Source organism: Somniosus microcephalus, chromosome 4 (assembly GCF_052327205.1).
Source record: "Somniosus microcephalus isolate GS21.2 chromosome 4, FLI_Smic_1.0, whole genome shotgun sequence".
NCBI classification, from domain to species: domain Eukaryota; kingdom Metazoa; phylum Chordata; class Chondrichthyes; order Squaliformes; family Somniosidae; genus Somniosus; species Somniosus microcephalus.
In genome coordinates this window covers 79,198,432-79,217,337 of record NC_140990.1, presented here as the reverse complement: position 1 = coordinate 79,217,337, position 18,906 = coordinate 79,198,432, and the positions used below count along the sequence as shown (strand labels likewise).

The 18,906-nt window shown below is 46.7% G+C and overlaps 1 pseudogene; it reads left to right on the top strand.

Moving 5' to 3' along the window:
* The window catches only part of LOC147119317 (uncharacterized), a 31,914-nt pseudogene extending 16,977 nt beyond the window's left edge, over window positions 1–14,937 (top strand).
* Window positions 14,938–18,906: the final 3,969 nt, after the last annotated feature.

Below are 18,906 nucleotides of genomic sequence, written 5' to 3'. Positions count from 1 at the left end.
TGTGATTGTTCCATTAAAACATGGTGCTTCCTCATCATGTACTTGTCGTGTAATGTGGGATGTCCCTTCGCTTATTTCATGTCCCAGCAGTAATCCCACCTTCATGGTGAAGTTTCCCTGTAAATTAAGCAGAAGCCTGGTCGTCACCAGAGGTTAGTTTATCCCCGGTGTTTATTCCATTGTTCCTGTGGGATTTAAGATCAGATGGGTTATTGTTGTACTGTTTTAATTGGGTCCAATGTTTCCATCTACCCTTTCCCCTCATATCTATACATGTGCACGTATCGCTGGCCATGATAACCTCAAATGGTCCAGTACGTCTCTGGCAATATTTTAACAAATACCTGCTCGCCCACCTTGGGTAGGGGCTGCGAGGGCTCCCTACTTCTGTGTATTTTTATTTCTGATGTCTTACATAGAAACATAGAAGGTAGGAGCAGGAGTAGGCCATTCGGCCCCTCAAGCCTCTTGTTCTTTAACTTCTTTTTTGAGCTCCTTCAATTGATTATCCAATGTTTGTACGTATTTCCTCATTTTATCTTTTAAGGGTCCCAGTCCCTCGCTACCAGATGCTACTCCTTCCGGCAGACACATTGCTCGTCCAGTCATGAGTTCATATGGTGTCAGTCCGGTCACCCTGTGATCCTTTTTCCATATTCCATCTCTACCTTTGGCTGCGCCTCTCTTTGTCCACTGCTCCTGCTCCTCCATTTCGGTCTCCTCTTGGATTCTTTTAATGTTCACTTCCTCTGCTGTTATTCTACCTGCTGCTCTTGCTGCCTGATCAGCTAGCACATTTCCTTTTTGTTGCTCGCTCACTATCTTGCGGTGTGCCTTTATTTTAATCACTGCTACCTGTTCTCCTTTTACCGCTTCTACTAGGTCTCTCACTACCTCCTCATGCTGTATTTGTCCCCCTCCGGAGGTTACATATCCTCTCCTATTCCACACTATCATATAATAATGTACTACCCCAAACGCATACCCACTATCTGTGTATATATTTACTCGTTTTCCTTTTGCCAATTTCAATGCTTCCGTGAGAGCCACTGGTTCTGCTACCTGCGCTGAGGCTCCTCCTTCAACCCCTCCCTTTGCGACTGTTTCTCCGTTCTCGGATACTGCTGCCCAACCAGTGTGTGCCTCCCCATTTATATCTCAGCAAGATCCGTCTGCATAAAAGGTGTTTTCGGGATTTTCAAGGGGCGATTCTGATACGGTTCCTCTGACCTCTTCTTCGATTACTAACTGACACTCGTGTGCCTCACCCTCTGATAGCATTCCCTCTGCGGGGTTGACTCTATGTTCCCTTATAATCTGGACTGATCTGTCCTTGGGTATCAATACTGCTTCCCAAGCTGCCCTCCTTCTGTCTGATACAGCCTTCATTTTGCCTGTGTTTAGCAGGTCCACACTGTGTTTTGTGTGTGTAATATCAGCTGTCCTGACATAGTGACGGGCTCGCATATCCGCACTGCCCATGCGGCGCAGTCGAGGGCCGCCATGCATCTCACCATTCCTTTAGCCATTGGGGTTTGTTGGGTGGAGTAATAGGCAATTGGCTTCATATCTCCCCCGTACTCTTGAGTGACTACAGCGTTATAGAAGTTCCCGTCTATACTATAGTATATATGGAATGGTTTGACTATATTTGGCAATCCTAGTGCGGGTGCGGATGTCAGGGCTGCTTTTAATTTTGCATAAGCCTCGTCCTGCTCCGATTCCCATTCTATCTTATCAGTGGCGGGTCTCCCCCTTTAACTAACCGTTGAATCGGCTCTGCTTTCCCTGCAAAGTCTGATATAAAATTCCTGCAGTAGTTAAACAGTCCCAACACTTTCCTCACTCCCCGGACGGTCACTGGCCTTGGCATGTCTTTTATGGCTGCCTTTCGTTCCTGCGGGAGTGCCTTATACCCCCGGCTCATTTCGTGCCCCAGATACTTTACTTTGGACAGTCCAACCTGTGCCTTTTTTTGGGTTTCAATTTACAGCCAGCTTTCTGAAGTGTCTGGAGGGTGGCTAGTAATGCTCCCATGTGTCCTTTGGCATCCTCTGATGCAATCATTATGTCATTGATATATTGGAGTAGGGCGCTCTGGTACTTTGATAGGTCTAACTCGTCTAAGGCTTGACTCAGTACACAGTGGAATATATTTGGACTATTGTGGAACCCCTGCGGGACCCTGGTCCATGTATACTGCCTATCCCCGCACAGGTTCGAATCCTGTTTGTGACGCCAATTGTTGTGGAGTATTTTAAACCAACAGTCGACACAAGGTTTTAGATCGATAGTCAAGTTGTCTTTATTGCACCGGTGGGGAAACAGTCTGCTCTGTGTTAGCCAGACCTTTCCAAATTGGTACAGCAAACACTACATTTTTATACATTACAGTACACATGGCCATCTCATGCACAATTCATTCCTGCCACCCGATTGGACCTTGGCCCACATGCATCTTCACTGATTGGTTGCCTATGCCGCGTTACATTAAAGTACCGCCTTTATTATCGGAAAGTATATGTCAAGCAGTGTGTAAAACCTCTGACCTGTGTTTATGCCAGATGGGGGACTCATTGTCCTCCTTTCCTGCCTCTCTCGGCCTCTTTTACTTCCAACTCATTGTTTTACTTTCCTGCCAGAACAGAACTTACATCCTCTCGGCCTCTTATGGTTCCATGTCCGGCTATGTTATCTCCACTGCCAATTCAGCAACTTAGAAAAAGCTTACTACTGCAAAGTATGGTCTTTATTACACCATTCAGTGAAACTGCCAGTGATGTCAGTTTAACTCTTTCCCCACTGCAACACTCCTCCTCCCTGATTGCAATGTCTGCATCGTCCCTCTCTTTTGTGAAAACAGACGCAAAGTGTTCATTAAGAACCATATTCATGTCTTCCGCTTCCACACACAGGTTACTTTTATAGTCCCTAATAGGCTCCACTTGTTCTCCTTGCCAATATTTTTTTATGCCCTCTCTTTTTCGAAATAGTGCCATAGGATCATTGACGTCCATCTGAGAGAGCAGACGGGGCCTCAGTTTAGCGTCTCATCTGAAAGATGAGCATTGCACTGGAGTGCCAGCCTAGATTTTTGTGCTCAAGTCTTTGGAGTGGGACTTGAACCCACAACTTTCTGACTCGGAGACGAAAGTGCTACCAACTGAGTCACAGCTGACACTAAAGAACAAGCAGTTCTGACGAAGGGTCATCAACCTGAAACGTTAACTCTGTTTCTGTCTCCGCTGCCTGACCTGCTGAGTATTTCCAGCATTTTCTGTTTTTATTAAAGAAACGAGGGAGTGATTGCTGACAGGAAGAATGTTGGGTCGTCCTGCGCATGCGCACCTCCCTGGCGGCTGAGGCAAAACACTGACTCGCTCCCACCTGAGCCGCGCACGCACACCAGATGTTGCGGCTCCACATGCGCGTCCGATGTTCCAACCGCGAGGTTTTGTGTGCTGAGCATGTGCGTTGCGGACTGATTAGGACGGGCGATTGTGGAGCAGGAGGAAGAGCGCAGGGGCCATGAGCACATGTGTGGGACTCAGAGTCAACAGAACGCTTTCTGGAGCGCGCGGGCTTGTGGGTATTACAGCCGCCATTACTGCTGATCCTTTCAACCAACCTGTGCAGCAGCTGGGGCCTGAAAATCAGCTTCACTGCCCCTCGGGTCGGAAAGGAGAAAATTAAACAACAGTTTGCCTCTGATCCTTTTCTGATCTCAATTTACAGGGTTATAGAAGTGGAGCAGTTACAGGCGGGAAGCTCGGACCAAACATCACGTCAAGATCTGACAGAGACGCTCGATTCATCAGGACCTGAATATCATCGGCCTTCGCACATGGAAGGAGAAAGCAGCAATCGCAGCGATGACAAACCGTACACGTGTTCGGTGTGTGGTCGCGGATTCAGCCGATTGCCTGACCTGGCGAGACACATGCACCATCACACCAGGGAGAAACCGGGTAAAGGTGGGGACGGCGTGAAGGGATTCAGTTCCCCATCTGCAATAGAGGTTCAACGGCGCAGTCACACCAGGGACAGTCCGTTCACCTGCTTTGTGTGTGGAAAGGGATTTGTTTGTTCATCCCACCTGCAAACACACCAGCGAGTTCACACTAATGAGCAACCATTTATATGTTCTGACTGTGGGAAGAGCTTTAAAAGTTTCTGCGATCTGAAGGGACACCAGCGAGCTCACACTGATGAGAGGCAATTTAACTGTCCTGACTGTGGGAAGAGCTTTAAAAGCTCTGGGGATCTGATGGGACACCAGCGAGCTCACATTACGGAGAGGCCATTCACCTGCTCCGTGTGTGGGAAGGGATTCGCTCAGTCTTCCACCCTGCTGACACACCAGCTTGTTCACACTGATGAGAGACCGTTTAACTGCTCTGACTGTGGGAAGAGCTTTAAAATCCCTCGGGAGCTGAAGGGACACCAGCGAGTTCACATTGATAAGAGGCCATTTACATGTTCTAACTGTGGGAAGAGCTTTAAAATCCCCCGGGAGCTCAAGCGACACCAGCGAGTTCACACTGGAGAGAGGCCGTTCATCTGCTCCGTGTGTGGGAAGGGATTCACTCAGTCATCCAACCTGCAGAGACACCAGCGCCTCCACACTGGGGAGAGGATATTCATCTGCTCCGTGTGTGGGAAGGGATTCACTGAATCATCCACCCTGCAGACACATCAGCTTGTTCACACTGACGAGAGACTGTTTCAATGTTCTGACTGTGGGAAAAGTTTTAAAAGCTCCGGCGATCTGAAGCGACACCAACACCTACACACTGGAGAGAGGCCGTTCACCTGCTCCGTGTGTGGGAAGGGATTCGCGTGGTCCTCCAACCTGCTGGCACACCTGCGAGTTCACACGGGAGAGAGACCCTTTAAATGTTCTGACTGTGGGAAGAGCTTTAAAAGCTTCGGGGAGCTGAAGAGACACTGGCTCCTACACACTGGGGAGAGGCCGTTCACCTGCTCCATGTGTGGGAAGGGATTCACTGAGTCATCCACCCTCCTGTCACACCAGCTTGTTCACACTGACAAGAGACCCTTTCAATGTTCTGACTGTGGGAAGAGCTTTAAAAACTCTAAGAGCCTTAAGAGACACCAGCATGTTCACAGTGATCATAGAATCTAACAGCACAGAAGGAGGTGATTCGGCCCATTGTGTCTGTGCCGGCTCTTTGAAAGAGCTGTCCAATTTATTCCTAAACTGTGAGGAGGGATGATATGTTGGAGGGATCATCAAACGAAGCCATATGTGTCAAATTGAGAAACAAAAAAGGGGCGATCACACTGCTTGGAATGTACTCCAGACCCCCAAACAGTGAGAGGGAGATAGAAGAACAAATATGTAGACAAATTTCTGAGAAGTGCAAAAACTATAGGGCAGTAATAGTAGGGGATTTCAACTACCCCAATATTAACTGGGACAAAATTAGTGTGAAGGGTATACAAGGTGCGGGATTCCTAAAATGCACCCAGGAGAACGTTTTGGCCAGTATGTAGCAAGCCCAACAAGGGAGGGGGCAGCTCTGGTCTTAGTTTTAGGGAATGAAGCTGGGCAGGTAGAAAGTGTATCAGTAAGGGGGCATTTTGATGCTAGTGACCATAATTCTGTTAGATTTAAGGTAGTTATGGAAAAGGACAAGGATAGACCAGGAATAAAAATTCTAAATTGGGGAAAAGCAAATTTTGCTAAGCTCAGAGGGGATTTAGCCATAGTGGACTGGAAACAGCTACTTGAAGGTAAATCCGTGTCAGAGCAGTGGGAGACATTCAATGAGGAGATCCGGAGGGTTCAGACCAAATATGTGCCCTTAAAGAAAAAAGGTGTACTAACAAATCTAGAGCCCGCTGGATGTCTAGAGACATACAGGGTAGGATAATGAAAAAAAGGGAGGGGTATGACAGATACCGAGGGCTAAATACTCCAAAATCTTTAGAGGAGTACAGAAAGTGCAGGGGTGCAATTAAAAAGGATATTAGGAAAGTAAAGACAGAGCATGAAAAATTCTTGGCAAGTAAAATCAAGGAAAACCCAAAGATGTTTTATAAATATTGACGTAAGAAAACTACTAGGCACTTGGTCTGAGCATTAAACAAGGCTTTAATCATCTGTTTTTCAACATGGAGATCTAGTTATGTCCTTCACTGGTTCCTGTTAAAGAATGTCCTGAGCAAGCTGGGCCCATGCCCGAGTATTTATACTCTCCCTGGACAGCGCCACCAGCAGGCCGCCCAGTATTACTTCATAAGTAATTTCCATATGGACGACAAGATTCATGTCAAATATATTAAGAGTAAGAGGATAACTAAAGAAAGGGTAGGGCCTATTAGAGATCATGAGGGTAATCTGTGTGTGGAGGTGGGAGACGTCAGTAGGGTTCTCAATGAATACTTTGCGTCTGTTTTCACAAAGGAGAGGGGCAAAGCAGACATTGCTTTCAGGGGGAGGAGTGTGAAATAATAGATGAAATAAACATAGTGAGAGAGGAAGTATTAAGTAGCAGCTTTAAAAGTGGATAAATCCCCAGGCCCGGATGAAATGTATCCCAGGCTGTTAAGCGAAGCAAAAGAGGAAATAGCAGAGGTCCTGACCATCATTTTTCAATCCTCTCTGGCTTCAGGTGTGGTGCCGGAGGACTGCTAATGTGGTACCCTTGTTTAAAAAGGAGAAAAAAGATAGACCGAGTAATTACAGGCCAGTCAGCCTAACCTCGGCGGTGGGAAAATGATTGGAAAAAATTCTGAAGGACAGGATAAATCTTCATTTAGAAAGACCCGGATTAATCAAGGATAGTCAGCACGGATTTGTTAAGGGAAGGTCGTGTGTGACAAACTTGATTGAATTTTTTGAGGAGGTAACGAGGGTAGATGAGGATAGTGTGTTTGATGTAGTGTATATGGACTTTAGCAAGGCTTTTGATAAGGTTCCACATGGCAGACTGGTCACGAAGTTAAAAGCAAATGGGATCCAGGTCAAAGTGTCAAGTTGGATTCAAAACTGGCTCGGAGACAGGAAGCAGAGGGTAATGGTTGATGGATGTTTTTGTGACTGGAAGGCTGTTTCCAGTGGGGTTCCGCAGGGCTCAGTACTAGGTTCCTTGCTTTTTGTGGTATATATCAATGATCTAGACTTGAATATAGGGGTATGAGTAAGAAGGTTGCAGATGATACTAAAATCAGCTGTGTGGTTGATACTAAAGAAGGAAACTAGACTGCAGGAAGATATCAATAAATTGGTCAGGTGGGCAGAACAGTGGCAAATGGAATTCAATCCGGAGAAGTGTGAGGTAATGCATTTGGGGAGGGCTAACAAGGAAATGGAATACACATTAAATGGTAGGACACTGAGTAGTGTAGAGGAACAAAGGGACCTTGGAGTGCATGTCCACAGATCCCTGAAGGTAGCAGGCCAGGTAGATAAGGTGGTTAAGAAGGCATATGGAATGCTTGTCTTTATTAGCCGTGGCATAGAATACAAGAGCAGGGGGGTTATGCTTCAACTGTATAAAACACTAATTAGGCAGTTCTGGTCACCACATTACAGGAAAGATGTGATTGCACTAGAGAGGGTACAGAGGAGATTTACAAGGATGTTGCCAGGAGTAGAGAATCTTCGCTATGAGGAAAGACTGGATCGGCTGGGTCTGTTTTCCTTGGAACAGAGGAGGCTGAGGGGAGACTTTATTGAGGTGTATAAAATTATGAGGAGCCTAGATAAAGTGGATAGAAAGGACCTATTTCCCTTAGCAGAGGGATCAAAAACCAGGGGACACAGATTTAAAGTAATTGGGGGAAGGTTTAGAGGAGATTTGAGGGGAAATGTCTTCACCCAGAGGGTTGTGGGGGTCTGGAACTCACTGCCTGAAAGGGTGGTAGAGGCAGGATCCCTAACCACATTTAAAAAGTACTTGGATGTGCACGTGGGATGCTCTAACCTGCAGGGCTCCGGACCAAGAGCTGGGAAGTGGGATTAGGCTGGATAGCTCTTTGTTGGCCGGCGCGGACACGATGGGTCGAAATGGCCTCCTTCCGAAATGTAACTTTGTATGATTCTATGATTCAAACCCCAGCTTTATCCCCAGAACTCTGCAAACTAGTCCTCCTCAAGTACATGTCCAATTACCGTTTGAAAGTTCCTGTGGAACCTGATTCCAGCATCCTTTCAGATGGTGCGTTCCAGATCTTAACAACCCTCTGTGTGAAAACAATTCTCCTCATTTCCCTCTAGTTCTTTTAGCAACTATTTTAAATCTGTGACCTTTGGTTACCGACCCACTTGCCAGAGTGAACAGTTTCTCCCTACTTGCTCGATCAAAACCCCTCATCATTTTGAACACCTCTATTAGGTCTCCTCTTAATCTTCTCTGCTCTAAGTGGAACAATCCCAGCTTCTCCAATCTCTCCACATAACTGAAGTCCCTCATCCCTGGTACCATCCTGGTCAACCTCCTCGGTACCCTCTCCAAGGCCTTGACATGCTTCCTAAAGTGTGGTGCCCAGAACTGTACACAAGACTCCAGCTGAGGCCAAAACCCTGCAGCTGTACAAAACCCTGGTTAGACCACACCTGGAGTACTGTGAGCAGTTCTGGGCACCACACCTTAGGAAGGATATATTGGCCTTGGAGGGAGTGCAGCGTAGGTTTACCAGAATGATACCCGGACTTCAAGGGTTAAGTTACGGGGAGAGATTACACAAATTAGGGTTGTATTCCCTGGAATTTAGAAGGTTAAAGTGTGATCTGATTGAAGTTTTCAGGATATTAAGGGGAACAGATAGGGTAGATAGAGAGAAACTATTTCCGCTGGTTGGGGATTCTAGGACTGGAGGCATAGTCTAATAATTAGAGCCAGACCTTTCAGGAGTGAAATTAGGAAACACTTCTACACACAAAGGGTGGTAGAAGTTTGGAACTCTCTTCCGCAAACGGCAACTGATGCGAGATCAATTGTTAATTTTAAATCTGAGATTGATTGGTTTTTGTTACCCAAAGGTATTAAGGGATATGGGCCAAAGGCGGGTGTATGGAGTTAGGTCACAGATCAGCCATGATCTCATTGAATGGCAGAACAGGCTCGAGGGGCTGAATGGCCTCCTCCTGTCCTATGTTCCTAACTAGTGATTTGTGAAGGTTTAGTGTAACTTCCTTATTTTTCTATTCAATGGCCCTATTTACAAAGCCAAGTATCCCATACGCTTTCTGAACTGCCTCACCAACTTGTGTGGCACTTTCAAAGATTTGTGAATATGGACCCCCCAGGTCCCTCTGCTCTTGCACCCCCTCAAAATAGTCCCATTTAGATTATATGGCCTCTCCCTGTTGTTTCTCCCAAAGTGCATCACTTCACACTTATCCTCATTTAATTTCATCTGCCTTGTGTCTGCTCATTTCACAGTCTGTCTCTGTCCTTCTGAAGTCTGCTACTACTATGCTCACTATTTACGATGTTGCCAAGTTTTGTATCATCCGTAAACTTTGAAATTTTACACCTATACCCAAGTCCAGGTCAGTTATATATAACAAGAAAAGCAATGGTCCTAATCCCGACCCCTGGGGGAACCCACTGCATACTTCCCTCCAGTCAGAAAAACATCCCTCAGCACTGCTCACTGTCTCCTCTCCCTTAGCCAATTATATACCCAAATTACCATCAGCCCTTTAATTCCCTGTGCTTCTATTTTCCGAGTAAATCTCTTATGTGGTACTTTATCAAATGCCTTTTGAAAGTCCATATATACAACATCTACTGCACTACCTTCATCAACCCTCTGTTACTTCATCAAAGAACTCAATCAGGTTAGTCAGACACGATTTACCTTTAAGAAATCCATACTGGCTGCCCCTTATTAACCCATGCGTCTCCAAGTGAGTATTAATTTTGTCCTTGACAATGGTCTCTAGTCGTTCACCCACCACTGACATTAGACTGATTGGCCTGTAGTTACCAGGTTTATCCCTCTCCCCTTTTTTAAACAGGGGTGTAACATTTGTAATCCTCCAGTCTTCTGGCACCACTCCCATGTATCTGATGGAGATTGAAAGATTGTGGTCGGAGCTTCTGCTATCTCCACCCTAGCTTCCCTGAACAACCCATCTGGACCGGGTGACTTGTTAACTTTGAGTGATGACAACCTATTGAGCACCTCCTTTCTATCCATTTTTATCCAATTTCTCTACTCCCCCCTCCTCTACTGCGACATTAACTTCATCCTCTTCTTTTGTGGAGACAGATGCTAGGTACTCATTCAGTACCTCAGCCACGCCCTCTGCCTCCGTATGATGAGCTCCTATTTGGTCCCTAATCGGCCCCACCATTCCTTTAACTATCCTTTTACTTTGCATTTGTTTATAGAAGATTTTTGGGTTCTCTTTTATGTTACCTGCTAATCTTTTCTCATATTGTCTCTTTGCCCTTCTTATATCCTGTTTCAATTTCCCCCCGCACTCTCTGTATTCTCCTGGTTTTTGACTGTATTCTGTACCTGACATTTGTTGTAAACCTCCTTTTTCTGTTTTATTCTAACCTCGATATCCTTTGTCATCGGGAGCTCTAGCTTTGGACGCCCCATCTTTCCTCCTTCTGGGAATATGCTTGGTTTGTACCCGAACTATCTCAGCCTTGAAGGCCTGCCATTGGTCATTCACTGTTTTCCTGGACAATCTTTGTTTCCAGTCCACCTGTGCTCGATCCCTTCTCACATCACTGAAATTGGTTCTCTTCCAGCTGGGTATTTTCACCGTTGATTTTATTTGTCCCTTTCCATAACTACTTTAAACCTACTGATATTGTGATCACTGTTAACCAGATCCCTCCTGCCCCAGAACCGATGAGAGACCCTTTAAATGTTCTGACTGTGCAAAGAGGTTTCAGAGTTCATCCAACCTGCTGAGTCACCAGCGAGTTCACACAGATCTTCAAAGAAAGGAAGATGTTTTAGAAAGGCTGGCGACACTAAAAGTTCACAGCCATCTCAGAGTAGTGACCCTTTAATTACAATCTCACAGAACAAGGAGAATCACTGTCCCTTTAACTACCACAAATCCCTGTGTGGAGGAGAGGGGGAGATACAGTCTGTCCCAGTAACTGTTGCAGAACAGAATTAGTGACCCTGTCCCATAGGGGCTTGACCCTCCCCCACTCCCTGCTTTTCCTCAAGTGTCTCATCCTTTAAATTCTCATCCTTGTTTTCAAATCCCTCTGTGGCCTTGCCCCTCCCTATCCCTGTAATTTCATTTAGTCCCCACAACACAGGGCAGCACGGTGGCATAGTGGTTAGCACTGTTGCCTCACAGCGCCAGAGACCCGGGTTCGAATCCGGCCTCGGGTGACTGTCTGTGTGGAGTTTGCACATTCTCCCCGTGTTTGCGTGGGTTTCCTCCGGGTGCTCCGGTTTCCTCCCACAGTCCAAAGATGTGCGGGTTAGGTTGATTGGCTATGATAAATTGACCCTTAGTGTTAGGGGGATTAAATACGTGGGGTTATGGGGATAGGGTGGGATATGTGTTGGTGTAGGGGTTACGGGGATCGGGTGGGATATGTGTCGGTGTAGGGGTTACAGGGATCGGGTGGGATATGTGTCGGTGTAGGGGTTACGGGGATCGGGTGGGATATGTGTCGGTGCAGGCTCGATGGGCCGAAATGGCCTCTATCTGCACTGTGGGGTTTCTGTGTTTCTGTGAACCCTCCGAGATATCTGCGCTCCTCGAATTCCGGCCTCTTGAGCATCCCCGATTTTAATCGCTCCACCATTGGTGGCCGTGCCTTCAGCTGCCTGGGCCCTAAGCTCTGGAATTCCTTCCCTAAACCTCTCCATCTCTCTACCTCTCTCTCCTTCTTTAAGATGCTCCTTAAAACCGACCTCTTTGACCGTCGGCCCGAATATCTCCTTCTGTGGCTCGGTGTCAAATTTTGTTTTATAATGATCCTGTGAAGAGCCTTGGGACGTTTTACTACATTAAAGGTGCTTTAGAAATACAAGTGGTTGTTGTTGTTTCCTGAATCTGATAAATTCCCCAGAGGGAAAGAAACTTGTACTTTTACTCCTAAATATTAAAAAGTTTATTCTTCAGAAGCATCCAGGTTTATTTGCTTTTATTGATGAATTTAAAAAGTCTCCATTAAAACCTGAGCCAGTGTGTTGTGAGACAAAGAGCCTTGTGTCCAATAAGGGGAATAAAGGCCCACAGCCTCCCCTGGCCCCGGGCCCTGAACAAGGGACTGGAGAAACTCGCTGCCCTGCGGATCAGACAATCAGCCGGCGCTAGTCCCGCCCCTCGGGCTCCCCGATTGGTTGGAGGACCCGCCGCCGGCTCGCTCCTCCAGCCCCGCCCCGCTCGCTCCCTATTGGTTGGAAGCTCCCGTCAATCAGGCCGTGGGCCCGGGTCACGTGTCCCTCGCCGACTTTACAAAGAGAGGCTCGTGCGGTCGCCGGGCAGAGCGGCAGGGTCGGGAGATTAATAAATTGCGGTAGGCCGCGCCGCAGGGTTTATAAAGTTGGAGAACGGCCTCAGGCCAGAATGAGATCCAGCGGCCCGGTCTGTGTTCCGCCGGATGGCAGGGGTGAGGCTTTTTCTCGGTGGCAGGCCCGGGTTACGCACCGCCATCTTGGTGGAGGAAGGACAGACCGGTTCTACCTGCAGCACGGCGCATGCACGGCCATCTTTGTACAGGAACAGAGAGTGGGCGGGGCTTCAGGGTCCCAGTGACCCGGAGACACAATCATTGACTCATTGATTTTATTCTCACTCTGCACACGGCGGGTGTAGAACTGAACCCAACCAGAGCAGAGGGAGGGGGAAAACTGGGAGGGGAGGAAAGAAATGTTGGAGATGGCGCGATGGGTTTGGATTTCAGCACAGGGAAGAGGAAGAGTGTGTGGGATCGGGATTTACAGCTTTGGGGAAAGAAATGTTCCATAGAAACTAGAATTGTCTGTTCTGAATTTCTATCCTGTACTTAGAGTGATGACTTTTGTAAACTCCTTTTACAGGCTGTTAGAAGGGGAGGATTTAAAGACAGGAAACTCAAACCAAACAGAGAAACATAGAAGATAGGAGCAGGAGTAGGCCATTCGGCCCCTCGAGCCTGCTCCGCCATTCAATGAGATCATGGCTGATCATCCAAATTCAGTACCCCGTTCCTGCCTTCTCCCCATATCCCTTGATCCCTTTAGCCTTAAGAAATATATCTAACTCCTTCTTGAATATATTTAATGAATTGGCCTCTACTGCCTTCTGTGGTACAGAATTCCACAGGTTCACCACTCTCTGGGTGAAGAAATTCCTCCTCATCTCTGTCCTAAATGGCATACCCCTTACCCTTAAACTGTGACCCCTGGTTCTGGACTCCCCGACCATCGGGAACATCCTTCCTGCATCTAGTCTGTCTAGTCCTGTCAGAATTTTATAAGTTTCAATGAGATCCCCTCTCATTCTTCTACAGTCCAGCGAGTATAAGCCCAATCGACCCAATCTCTCCTCATACGTCATTCCTGCCATCCCAGGTATCAGCCTGGTGAATCTTCGCTGCACTCCCTCCATGGCAAGGACATCTTTCCTCAGATAAGGCGACCAAAACTGCACACAATACTCAAGATGTGGTCCCACCAAAGCTCTGTACAACTGCAGCAAGACATCCTTGTTCCTGTACTCGAACCCTCTCACTATGAAGGCCAACATACCATTTGCCTTCTTCACCGCCTGCTGCACCTGCATGCTTACCTTCAGCGACTGGTGCACAAGGACACCCAGGTCTCTTTGCACTTCCCCTTCTCCCAATCTATTGCCATTCAGATAATAATTTGCCTTCCTGTTTTTGACACCAAAGTGGATAACCTCACATTTATCCACGTTATATTGCATCTGCCATGCTTCTGCCCAATCACCCAACCTGTCCAAATCATACTGGAGTTTCTCGGCATCCTCCTCACAGCACGCATGCCCACCCAGTTTTGTGTCATCTGCAAACTTGGAGATATTACATCTAGTTCCCTTGTCCAGATCATTAATATATATTGTGAATAGCTGGGGTCCAAGGACCAATCCCTGCGGTACCCCACTAGTCACTGCCTGCCACTCGGAAAAAGACCCGTTTATTCCAACTCTTTGCTTTCTGCCTGCCAACCAGTTTTCTATCCAAGTCAATAACTTTCCCCATCACAACACGATCTGACAGTCACTTGATTCATCAGGACCTGAATATCATTGGCCTTTTTCTCTGTTCTGTCTGTGGGAAAAGATTTCAAACATCAGTGTGGCTGGAAAAGCACCGAGACACACACACTGAGTGAGAGTGTTCCAGTGCACTGATTGTGGGAAGAGCTTTAACACAGCCTGAAAAATCATCGCACCATTCACAGCGGGGAGAAACCGTACATGTGTTCAGTGTGTGAACGAGGCTTCAACCGATTGTCCAACCTGCAGAGACACAAGGACACCCGCACCATAGAGAAACCATGCAAATGTGGGGGCTGTGGGAAGGGATTCAATTCCCCATCCCACCTGGAAACTCATCGATGCAGTCACACTGGGGAGCAGCCATTCACCTGCTCCGTGTGGGGAAATGGATTCACTCAGTCATCCCACCTGCTGCAACACCAGCGAGTTCACACTGGGGAGAGGCTGTTCACCTGCTCCGTGTGTGGGTAGAGATTCACTCAGTCATCCACCCTGCGGAAACACCAGCTTGTTCACTCTGATAAGAGACCTTTTAAATGTTTTAAGTGCGAGCTGAGCTTTAAAAGTGCAAGTGGTCTGCTGAGACACCAACGCACTCACACCGGGGAGAGGCCGTTCACCTGCTCCAAGTGTGGGAAGGGATTCACTAATTCACCCAACCTGCTGATACACCAGCGAGTTCTTTTAAATGCCTGGACTGCGGGAAGTGCTATAAAAGTTCCGGGGAACTGATGTGCCATCAACGTGTTCACACTGACGAGAGGCCGTTCAGGCACTCTCGCTGCGGGACTGGATTCAGGCAGTCATCTGAACCCACTGTACACCAGCGCACTCACTCTGGGGAGAGACCGTTCACCTGCTGCATGAGTGGGAAGAGATTCACTCGCTCATCCCACCTCACTGATCATCAACTTGTTCACACTAATGAAAGACCTTTTAAATGTTCTGACTGAGAAGAGCTTTAAAAGCAAAAGGAAACTGATGCAACACCAATGTACTCACACTGGGGATTGGCTGTTCATCTGCTCTGTGTGTGGGAAGGGATTCACTCGTTCATCCACCCTGCTGATACACCAGCCAGTTCACACTGGGCAGAGGCCGTTCACCTGCTCCGTGGGCGGGGAGGGATTCCATCGGTCATCCAACCTGCTGAGACACCAGCCAGTTCACAAGTGACTGCAGGGGTTGGATTCTGCTGTTATTGCTGCTGTTAATCACATCCAGGACTGAACCTTGTTCATTCTGACAGTTGGGTTTTGTTTCTGCTGAAGTTAATAACCCTATAACTGGGCTGGAGTTTAATATTCCGGATATGTGTCAAATAAATCAGCTTTGTTTTCAATGCATTTTTGTAGATTTTTGTCTTCTCACCTGAGTGTTTAGCATCACCTGGCTGGAGCTCACTACTAACTTAGAAACATAGAAGATAGGAGCAGGAGTAGGCCATTCGGCCCTTTGAGCCTGCTCCGCCATTCAATGAGATCATGGCTGATCATCCAAATTCAGTACCCTGTCCCTGCCTTCTCCCCATATCCCTTGATCCCTTTAGCCTTAAGAAATATATCCAACTCTTTCTTGATATACTTAATGAACTGGCCTCCACCGCCCTCTGTGGCAGAGAATTCCACAGGTTCACCACTCTCTGGGTGAAGAAATTCCTCCTCATTTCAGTCCTAAATGGCTTACCCCTTACCCTTAGATTATGACCCCTGGTTCTGGACTCCTCGGCCATCAGAAACATCGTTCCTGCATCTAGTCTGTCCAGGCCTGACAGAATTTTATAGGTTTCGATGAGATCCCCTCTCAATCTTCTAAACTCCAGTGAGTATAAGCCCAATCAACAAAATCTCTCCTCATACGTCATTCCTGCCATCCCAGGTATCAGCCTGGTGAATCTTCGCTGCACTCCTTCCATGGCAAGAACGTCCTTCCTCAGTTAAGGCGACCAAAACTGCACACAATACTCAAAGTGTGGTCTCACCAAGGCCCTGTACAACTGCAGCAAGACATCCTTGTTCTTGTACTCGAACCCTCTTGCTACGAAGGCCAACATACCATTTGCCTTCTTAACCGCCTGCTGCACCTGCATGCTTACCTTCAGCGATGGTGTACAAGAACACCCAGGTCTCTTTGCACTTCCTCTTCTCCCAATCTATTGCCATTCAAATAATAATCTGCCTTCCTGTTTTTGCCACCAAAGTGGATAACCTCACATTTATCCACATTATAGTGCATTTGCCATGTTTCTGCCCAATCACCCAACCTGTCCAAATCGTGCTGGAGTTTCACGACATCCTCCTCACAGCATACCCTCCCACCCAGCTTTGTGTCATCTGCAAATTTGGAGATATTACATCCAATTCCCTCGTCCAGATCATTAATATATATTGTGAACAGCTGGGGTCCTAGGACCGAACCTTGCGGTACCCCACTAGTCACTGCCTGCCACTCAGAAAACGACCCGTTTATTCCAACTCTTTGCTTTCTGTCCGCCAACCAGTTCTCTATCCAAGTCAATACCTTGCCCCCAATCCCATGTGCCTTAATTTTGCATGCTAATCTCTTATGCGGGACCTTATCGAAAGCCTTCTGAAAGTCCAAATACACCACATCCACTGGTTCTCCCTTATCTATTTTACCAGTTACATCCTCAAAAAATTCCAGTAGATTAGTCAAGCATGATTTACCTTTTGTAAATCCATGTTGACTTTGTCCAATCCAGTCACTGCTTTCCAAGTGCTCTGCTATTACATCTTTTATAATTGACTCTAGCATTTTCCCCACTACCGATGTCAAGCTTACCGGTCTATAATTCCCCGCCTTTTCTCTACCACCTTTTTTGAATAGTGGGGTAACATTAGCTACCCGCCAATCCATGGGTACCGTTCCAGAGTCTATCGAGTTCTGGAAGATGACCAGCAATGCATCTACTATTTCTAGGGCCATTTCCTTAAGTACCCTGGGATGTAGATTATCAGGCCCTGGGGATTTATCGGCCTTCAGTCCCATCAATTTTCCTAACACCATTTCCTTACAAATACTGATTTCTTTCAGTTCCACCCTTTCATCAGACCCTATGTTCCCCTGCATCTCTGGGAGATTATTTGTGTCCTCCTTTGTGAAGACAGAACCAAAATATGTATTTAGTTGGTCTGCCATTTCTTTGTTCCCCATTATAAATTCCCCCGATTCTGACTGCAAGGGACCTACGCTTGACTTCACCAATCTTTTTCTCTTCACATATCTATAAAAGCTTTTACAGTCAGTTTTTATGTTCCCTGCAAGCTTACTCTCATATTCTATTTTCCCTTTCTTAATTAATCCCTTTGTCCTCCTTTGTTGAACACTAAACTGCACCCACTCCTCAGGATTATTGCTTTTTCTGGCCAATTTATATGCCCTCTCCTTGGATCTTATGCTATCCCTAATTTCCCTTGTTAGCCACGGTTGGGTCACCTTTTTTGTTTTATTTTTATGCCAAATTGGGATGAACAAATTCTGTAGTTCATCCATTCGGTCTTTGAATGTTTGTCATTGCCTATCCACCATCAACCCTTTGAGTGCCATTCCCCAATCAATCCTACCCAACTCGCTCCTCAGACCGTCGTAGTTTCCTTTATTTAAATTGAAGACCCTAGTCTCCAATTCAACTAGTTCATTCTCCATCTTAATGAAGAATTCGATCATATTATGATCGCTCCGACCCAAGGGGCCTCGTGCAACAAGATTGCTAATGAATCCTTTCTCGTTACATAATACCCAGTCTAAGATGGCCTGATCTCTGGTTGGTTCCTCGACATATTGATCCAGGAAACCATCCCATAAACACTCCAGGAATTCCTCCTCCACAGTATTGTTACTAATTTGGTTGGCCCAATCTATATGTAGATTAAAGTCACCCATGATGACTGCTGTGCCCTTATTGCACGCTTCTTTAATTTCTCTTTTAATGCCATCCCCAACCTCCGCCTTACTGTTTGGAGGTCTATAAACCACACCCACTAACGTTTTTTTCCCCTTAGTATTTCTCAATTCTACCCATACAGATTCCACCTCATCAGAGCTAATATCCTTCATTACAATTGTGCTAATCCCTTCTTTAACCAGTAATGCTACCCCACCTCCCTTTCCTTTTTGCCTATCTTTCCTGAATATCGAATACCCCTGGATGTTGAGTTCCCAGTCCTGGCCTTCCTTGAGCCACGTTTCCATAATCCCAACCAAATCGTATTTGTTTACTTCTATTTGCGCAGCCAATTCATCCACCTTATTACAAATGCTCCTCGCATTAAGACACAAAGCCTTCAGGCTTGTTTTATTAATGCTCTTAGACCTATTAGAATTATTATTTACTGTGGCCATGTTTGATTTAAACCGTTGATTTCTCTGACTGCCACTTTTGTTTTTCTCCTTCCTATCTTTTGCTTTTATCCTTGTTTCCCTTTCCTCTGTCTCCCTGCTCAGGTTCCCAACCCCCTGCCATTTTAGTTTAAACCCTCCCCCACAGCACTAGCAAACACTCCCCCTAGGACATCAGTTCCAGCCCCGCCCAGGTGCAAACCTCCGGTTTGAACTGGTCCCACCTCCCCCAGAACCGGTTCCAATGTCCCAGGAACTTGAATCCCTCCCCCTGGCACCATTCCTCTAGCCACGTATTCATCTGAAGTATCCTTCTATTTCTACTCTGACTAGCACGTGGCACTGGTAGCAAT